The 8,138-nt window shown below is 43.4% G+C and overlaps 1 non-coding gene across 1 annotated transcript; it reads right to left on the bottom strand.

Annotated features, from left to right (window-relative positions):
• Positions 1 to 6,872: 6,872 nt before the first annotated feature.
• Positions 6,873 to 6,945, bottom strand: TRNAW-CCA (transfer RNA tryptophan (anticodon CCA)). Its single transcript has one exon. It is a non-coding gene; the product is annotated as a tRNA-Trp (tRNA).
• Positions 6,946 to 8,138: the final 1,193 nt, after the last annotated feature.

Consider the following 8,138-nt stretch of genomic DNA (forward strand, 5'->3'; position numbering starts at 1 on the left):
CCTGGAGTTTGCGCAGACTTATACCCATTGAGTTGGTGATGCTCATAAACACTGATAAAAGTGCTTATGATGAGATAAAAATACCCATAATAAACGTGTTAAGGAGAAATTATACATCCATATTGTCTTTTTCTTTTATCCTACTTCTAATGCTGATGACTCTATAAGAAATACTACAAACATATGATATCACTCATGTGGAAGCTAATTTTAAAAAGATACAAATGAATTTATTTACAAAGTAGAAACAGACTTACAGATATCAAAAACAAACTTACAGTTGCCAAAGGGGAAATCTGGGGGAAGGAGGAATAAATCTGGAGATGAATATACACACACTACTGTATGTTAATATAAGATACATAACCAACAAGGACCTACTTATAGCACAGGGAATTCTACCCAATATACTGTGGTAACCTATATGAGAAAAGAATCCAAAAAATAATGAATATGTGTTTATGTATAACTGAATCACTTTTCTGTACACCTGAAACTAACACCATTGTAAACCAACTATACTCCAATAAAATTAAAATATTAAAAAAAGAAAGACTGAGATGCATTAAGACTTTAGTGACTTGACACCATTTTTTGATAGAGTTTAAGCTTAACTGACATTAATTGGTGAATGAATGGGTGGATAGATGGATGTATGGAAAGCGGGACAGACAGAAGACTTGAAGTTTGGATGATCCTTGCTGAAATTTGCCCACAATACAGTACTGATATTAATGCTTCAGAGAAATATACAATATTTATTTTTATGAAGCTTACTAAGAAAAGTTAGTCTAAATAAATGTTTCATTCCCATCCCATAACTTTTAACAGGCTGTCACATATTTTTGTCTAAAGTTTTCAGACTTCTGAAATTATCAGAAATAAAAAAAGAGTACAGTTTAGTTCAGTTCAGTTGCTCAGTCGTGTCCAACTCTTTGTGACCCCATGAACCGCAGCACCCCAGGCCTCCCTGTCCATCACCAACTCCCGGAGTCCACCCACATCCATGTCCATTGAGTCAGTGATGCCATCCAACCATCTCATCCTCTGTTGTCCCCTTCTCTTCCTGCCCTCAATCTTTTGCAGCATCAGGGTCTTTTCAAATGAGTCAGCTCTTCGCATCAGGTGGCCAAAGTATTGAAGTTTCAGCTTCAAGCAGTCCTACCAATGAACACCCAGGACTGATATCCTTTAGAATGGACTGGTTGGATCTCCTTGCAGTCCAAGGGTCTCTCAACAGTCTTCTCCAACACCACAGTTCAAAAGTATCAATTCTTCTGCACTCAGCTTTCTTTATAGTCCAATTCTCACATCCATATATGACCACTGGAAAAACCATAGCCTTGACTAGACGGACCTTTGTTGACAAAGTAATGTCTCTGTTCTTTAATATGCTGTCTAGGTTGGTCATAACTTTTCTTCCAAGGAGTAAGCGTCTTTTAATTTCATGGCTGCAATCACCATCTGCAGTGATTTTGGAGCCCCAAAGAATAAAGTCAGCCACTGCTTCCACTGTTTCCTCATCTATTTGCCATGAAGTGATGGGACCGGATGCCATGATCTTCGTTTTCTGAATGTTGAGCTTTAAGCCAACTTTTTCACTCTCTCACTTTCCTCAAGAGGCTCTTTAGTTCCTTTTCACTTTCTGCCATAAGGGTGGTGTCATCTGCATATCTGAGGTTATTGATATTTCTCCCAGCAATCTTGATTCCAGCTTGTGCTTCCTCCAGCCCAGTGTTTCTCATGATTTCTCATGAAACAGTACAGTAGCACTTTTATTTTCTCTAGCATAGCAGAAACAAGGACAATTTTTAGAACTGGTATAAAGTGGTTTTTATGAATTTGAGACTCACTTGCATAGTATTTGCCAAGAGTTGTGTGAGACTAGAATGATTAAATGCAGTATGCTGCTGCTACTGCTGCTGCTAAGTTGCTTCAGTCATGTCCGACTCTGTGAGACCCCATAGACGGCAGCCCACCAGGCTCCCCCGTCCCTGGGATTCTCCAGGCAAGAACACTGGAGTGGGTTGCCATTTCCTTCTCCAATGCATGAAAGTGAAAAGTGAAAGGGAAGTCGCTCAGTTGTGTCTGACTCTTAGCGACCCCATGGACTGCAGCCCTCCATGGGATTTTCCAGGCAAGAGTACTGGAGTGGGGTGCCATTGCCTTCTCTGAAGTGCAGTATATATTCCAACAAATATTACTTGAGAACCTCCTGTGTGCCAGTAAGTATACCAGGCCCTGGGGGATCAAGAGTGAATATATCTGTTTATGTCTCTGAAGATCATACAGCCTCATGGAGAAGGTGCCATAGGAACAGATGATATTGAGACATTACTATGAAATTACCACCATCTTGATATTCTTGAAAGCAAGCACTACCTGATTCAGTTTTATTTCTTAGTATCTAGAGAATGTCTCAGAGAAGGCAATGGCAACCCACTCCAGTACTCTTGCCTGGAAAATCCCATGGACGGAGGAACCTGGTAGGCTGCAGTCCATGGGGTCGCGAAGAGTCGGACATGACCGAGCGATTTCACTTTCACTTTTCACTTTCATGCTTTGGAGAAGGAAATGGCAACCCACTCCAGTGTTCTTGCCTGGAGAATCCCAGGGACGGGGGAGCCTGGTGGGCTGCTGTCTATGGGGTCATACGGAGTCGGACACGACTGAAGTGACTTAGCAGCAGCAGCAGCAGAGAATGTGTAGAAGATTTATAGGGTTTAAAAACTGTATACTGAATGAATAAATGAAACGTGAAGACTGAGCAGGAATTTCTGGAAGGAGATAATGTCTAGAACATCAGTAACTATAAGGATACTAATAATGATGGCTAATATTCAGAGAGTTTATTATGTACATTGTTTAAAATCCTCATTTGTGTCACCTTCCCCCCAAACTCTCTGAGATTAATACTATGATTATCTTTATTGTACTGAGTATAAGGCTAACACACAAAGATAGATTAAAAATTTTCCAAAGATCACCTACCAATAAGTGTTAGAGCCAAGACTGAAACCCAGCACTACCCCCAGAAATATGGAAAGGCATTCCAGGCACAAGGAATGGTGAGAGCAAACGTAGAGCAGTGAAACTCAATACGTGCAGAGATCCACTAAGAAGGTCGAATTTTCTGCTGCAGGAGATCAGAAATCACTGAATTGTTCAATCAAATAAATGACATGGTTAGATTTATGTTTTAGCTGAGGCGTTCCAGTTGCTGGGTGGAGGTTAGTTGTAAACCTTGGGCTAAGATTGAAGGGGTGTTGAAGGGTAAAGAATAGTTCACCACGTGAAAGATGTGAGAAAACAGAAGGGTTTGGGGCATTGGGCCCAGCGTGTGGAGAGGCTGCATGGTCAAAGAGTACGGCACTTGCTGGGAACCTAAAGCACCGTCCTCTGGTTGCAGTGTAAATCGCAAGGGTAATAAGAGATGAGGGCGGTGAAAGTGGAGGTTAAAAATGGGAAATGGGGACAATACTGAGCTTGAACTTGTTTCTTTAAAAATAAAATCCAAGACCACTGAAGAGTTTTGCTCAAATGTATATTTCAGAAAGATCCCTCTGTTAGGTAGAATATGGACTGGAAACTGCAAAACTGAGAGCAAGAGATAAAGGCAACAAAAACGGGGTCAGTGGAGTCTGAGAGATCTTTAGGAGATGGAACTGACAAGACTTGATGATTGATTGATGGGTCATCAAGTGGTGAGAGAAATAAGCAGGAGAGTCACCACGGATCCTGGTTGCGTCAGAGTAGTTACTTACTAGTGCCTCCTTTCACTCTCAAGAGCACAGCACTTCAAGTGATCAATGTTACAGTTACTCCTGTTAGAAGTGAAAGATGTCTTGTGGGGTCTTGGTTTGAGCCACAGAATGGATGCCATTCACCGAAACAGAGAATGAAGGAGAAAGAGCAGGGGTAAGGATGAAGACGTACTGGACATTCCGGACACATTGAGTTTAGGACTGAGGTTAGAGGACAATGGGAATCTTGAAGATGTCGTGACGTGTCGGGGCCAGAGACGTAGCTTTAAGGATCATTTGCATAAAAGAAATGGTATCAGATCCAATCAATACCTTAGAGCTGCTGTCACATACGAGGCAAGGCTCTGAGACATTTTGTCTTCAGGACCAGATGGTTGGGAAATTTTGGAGAAAAGCAATGAATCGAATATTTTCTGTGTACCTTCAGTTGAGTGGATGGATGTTTCCAGTACAGGGCTGGTTCATGGGATTTTCTGAGTAGGGCCATCAAGTAATCATTATAACTGGGACTGCTACAGGTGCCCTGCAGTGCAGGGTCATGTTCCTGATAGAAGAACATGAGAGTTGGTTCTTGTCCTGAAGGACCTTATGGTCAAGTTAGGTAGATAACAGCTGACTATACAACCAACTATTGTCTACTTAGTGACACACAAGAAACAATTAAAATGATGAATTTATTTTTAAAATGAAGCATTTATATATTCTAAATTGGCAGTACAAACTAAGAGCGTTTTAGAATTTCTGAGCAGAGAAAGAACACCTTGAGCTGGAATAGTGACAGCCACTTGCTAACTTGGTGTTGCATTTTCCTGAGATGATTTTGGGCACAGGCGTAGAAGGACCCCCATGAACGGTTGTTTCATATGAATTTATGCCAGTCCTTACACTGCTGTGCACTGTCTTGCCTGATCGCTGGAAATCTCAGATGTATCAGCATTCATGTCATTTCTCCCATGAACTAGAGTTGGAGAGATCATGTGGAAAGCTTCAGGGAGGTGCTGGGCCTTGGCATAAAGGAGCAGGCATCCAGAGTGTGGCACATACAACAGGTAACAAGCTGAAAGAGTGGGCCAAAAGTGAGTCTGGCATCGTTGAGAACCATTAAGGAAACTGTGAAGGTTCATGGTGAACAATAATGGAGGAAAGGTTTAGAGAATACTTATTCTCTTGGCTGGAGCTCTCTTCTGCAGACCTAGCAAGCTCCTGCTTATGTTGAAGAAAGTGAAAGTCACTCAATCATGTCCAGCTCTTTGTGACCCCATGGACTCCTTTGGCTGCCAAGCTCCTTTGTTCATGGAATTCTCCACACAAGAATACTGGAATGGGTATTCATTCCCTTCTCCAGGGGATCTTTCCAACTCAGGGATCGAAACCAGGTCTCCCGCATTGCAGGCAGATTCTCTGCCATCTGAGCCACCAGACCCCATCCAAATGTCATCACCTCCATGGAGGTTTCTGTGATCCTCCAGACAATCAGGCCGTCCTCTCTGTGAGCTTTCAAGGCACTCGTTGATACCTCTTACCACAGCATCCATCACAATCACTCTGAACTGGTTTACCAGGCTGATTCCTCCATTGGACTCTGAGTTATTTGAGGATAAACTGTCTTTTTTTTTCTTGATTCCCCAGGATTCTAGTATAGTACTCAACCTATAGAAAAACTCGATTAATTTTAGCAGATTAAAGATTTAAATGACAGATAAGATGGGACTTACTTCTCCTGCCAAATAGGTTTACTAACTGTCCTCAGACAAACTTCGCCCTGCTCTGTCTCTGCCTTCTGTCCATCAGCATTCCCTCCAGGGCAGCACTCTCCTCCTCTCTAACATCTAATTCTCGTGTTTTCTTCTAGTAGTGTTAGTGTTAGTCACTCAGTCGTGTCTGACTCTTTGCGATCCCATGGACTGTAGCCCGCCAGGCTCTTCTGTCCATGGCATACTCCAGGCAAGAATACTGGAGTGAGTTGCCATTCCCTTCTCCAGAGGATCTTCCTGACCCCGAGACTGAATCTGGGTCTCCTGCATTGCAGGCAGATTCTTTACCATCTGAGCTACAGGAAACCTAGGAAAGTTTTCTCCTAGGTACTGCTCAGAGTCCAGAGCTCCCACGCAGCCTCCCCTGAGATGTGCCTTATCCCTTTGTCAACAATCTTTGGTTCGTCTGATCACAAAGACTCTTACCCTCCTGGACTGGAATTCCCCTATTTTATAGTGAGGAGATGGAAAAGCACCAGTGTGGAACTGGCTTCATCCTAAAGTTGGGCAACAAACATTGTATAGAGTGGGAGCACAGTTCAGTGAAGTCCCTTCTGATTGGCGAGGCAAAGAGGGACACAAACGAACAATCCAAGGAAACCAACAGGGGTCTTCTCCGTGTGATGGCAGCCCTCTTTTCCCCAGGCTCTGGTTGTGTTTCTCTGTGTTTATGTGTCAGAAGTCATCCAGCTCAGCCCCGAAGCTGCCTTTGCTACTTTGTGATTACAGTGGGCAAACCTCTGTTTAACGGAGATATATACACATCTTTCTAGATCTTGCTGATCCCCTTGCCCAGATTCCTAAGCACAGCCAACCATTAATAATATTGCTTTTTCATTAGCAAGTTCTTAGCAGAGCACTCAGAGAAGGCAATGGCATCCCACTCCAGTACTTTTGCCTGGAAAATCCCATGGACGGAGAAGCCTGGTGGGCTGCAGTCCATGGGGTCGCTAAGAGTTGGACACAACTGAGCGACTTCACTTTCACTTTTCACTTTCATGCATTGGAGAAGGAAATGGCAACCCACTCCAGTGTTCTTGCCTGGAGAATCCCAGAGACGAGGGAGCCTGGTGGGCTGCCGTCTATGGGGTCACACAGAGTCGGACACGACTGAAGTGACGTAGCAGCAGCAGCAGCAGCAAAGCACTGTCTCGGGTAAACCCAAATGAAAGTGCCAGGACAAACCCTTCAGTGTCTCTGAGTGGCTGCCCTACCTGTATAGTGTATAGTGAAGTGGCTCAGTCGTGTCCAACTCTTTGCAACCCCATGGACTATAGCCCACCAGGCTTCTCCATCCATGGGATTCTCCAGGCAAGAATACTGGAGTGAGTTACCATTTCCTTCTCCAGGGGATCTTCCTGACCCAGGGATCGAACCCGGGTCTCCTGCATTGGAGGCAGACGCTTTAACCTCTGAGCCACCAGGGAAGCCCTGTCCTACCTGTAGTTAAACTAAAAGAAGTGATCGTTGCTTTTGTCCCCTGGAGAGCTTTCTCCAGTTTCAAAGTGGGCCAATAACTCTCTGAACAGAAGAGGAAGCAAACTATATTTAAAGCAGTGCCTTCTTGTTTCTGTTTTAGCCATTTTGGCAAACCACTTGAAAAATGAAATCTTTTGGCCTAAACTCAGTTAAATCTCAGATGCAGTTAACTGTGCCAAGATAATTCCAATTTAGCATCACCTTACATTATTTAAAGCTGTGGCTGAGGAAGCATCCACAGGGGCCATCAAACAGAACTGGCTTGAAGTTTTGGATCTTGTTTGTTTTTTGTGTTTGCTTGCAAAGAGGGGGCGGATATCAAAATGTATGGCAAACGGGGGTGGGAGTTGAAGGTAATTCACTGGTTTATCCACTCAACAAGTATCTTTTTAGGCGGTCTGTGCCAGACACTACACTAGGTGCTAGAAATAAAGTGATAAATAAGACCCAGGCTCTGCTCTTGAGAGGTTCATGGGGATTCAAATATTTATAACCTAAACCAGAAGTCCAGGAATGTAAAGTGCTAAATGCTGTATGTGGGGGCATGGAGAATGCTGCATGTACACTTTTAGAGGATTCATTTGAGCTGGAACTTGAAAAACAAGTGAAGTTTGCTTGAGAAGAAGGGCATTCTAGGCGGAGGAAAGAGCTTGTGAGAAGTCAGGCATGAAAAGGCAGGGAATGTTCTAGAAGCAAGAAGTAACTGTGGGAAATAGAATGAAAGAGATGTAAGGGACCATACATTGAAGGCAGATTCAAAAGGGTCTGGTAAGCCATGGTAAAGACTTGAAATTTATTCTGTAAGCATACGGAGTTATTAGTGATATTTAACAGGCAAGAGAGTCAATTATATCTGGGAAGGAAATGTCAGCAGACGCCCTCATAGATGGAGATTTGCTCATCATGATCCCATTCTTTCTTTTAGGAAGAGCACGCTGGCTGCAGTACGGAAGATGTTAATACCTGGCCTGCGGAGACCATGAGCAAGTATAGGAGGCTGTTGTGACTGTCAGATGGGAGATGATGCACTGAACTATGACAGTCGACAGTGGTAATGAGAGGCCAAATCAAAAGACATTTTGATGATAAAATGATCAGGATTGAGTCTGGTTAAATTTCTTCGAGGCCGTGTAGGCAGCAT

This window comes from Bos indicus, chromosome 23 (genome assembly GCF_029378745.1).
Source record: "Bos indicus isolate NIAB-ARS_2022 breed Sahiwal x Tharparkar chromosome 23, NIAB-ARS_B.indTharparkar_mat_pri_1.0, whole genome shotgun sequence".
Taxonomy (NCBI): domain Eukaryota; kingdom Metazoa; phylum Chordata; class Mammalia; order Artiodactyla; family Bovidae; genus Bos; species Bos indicus.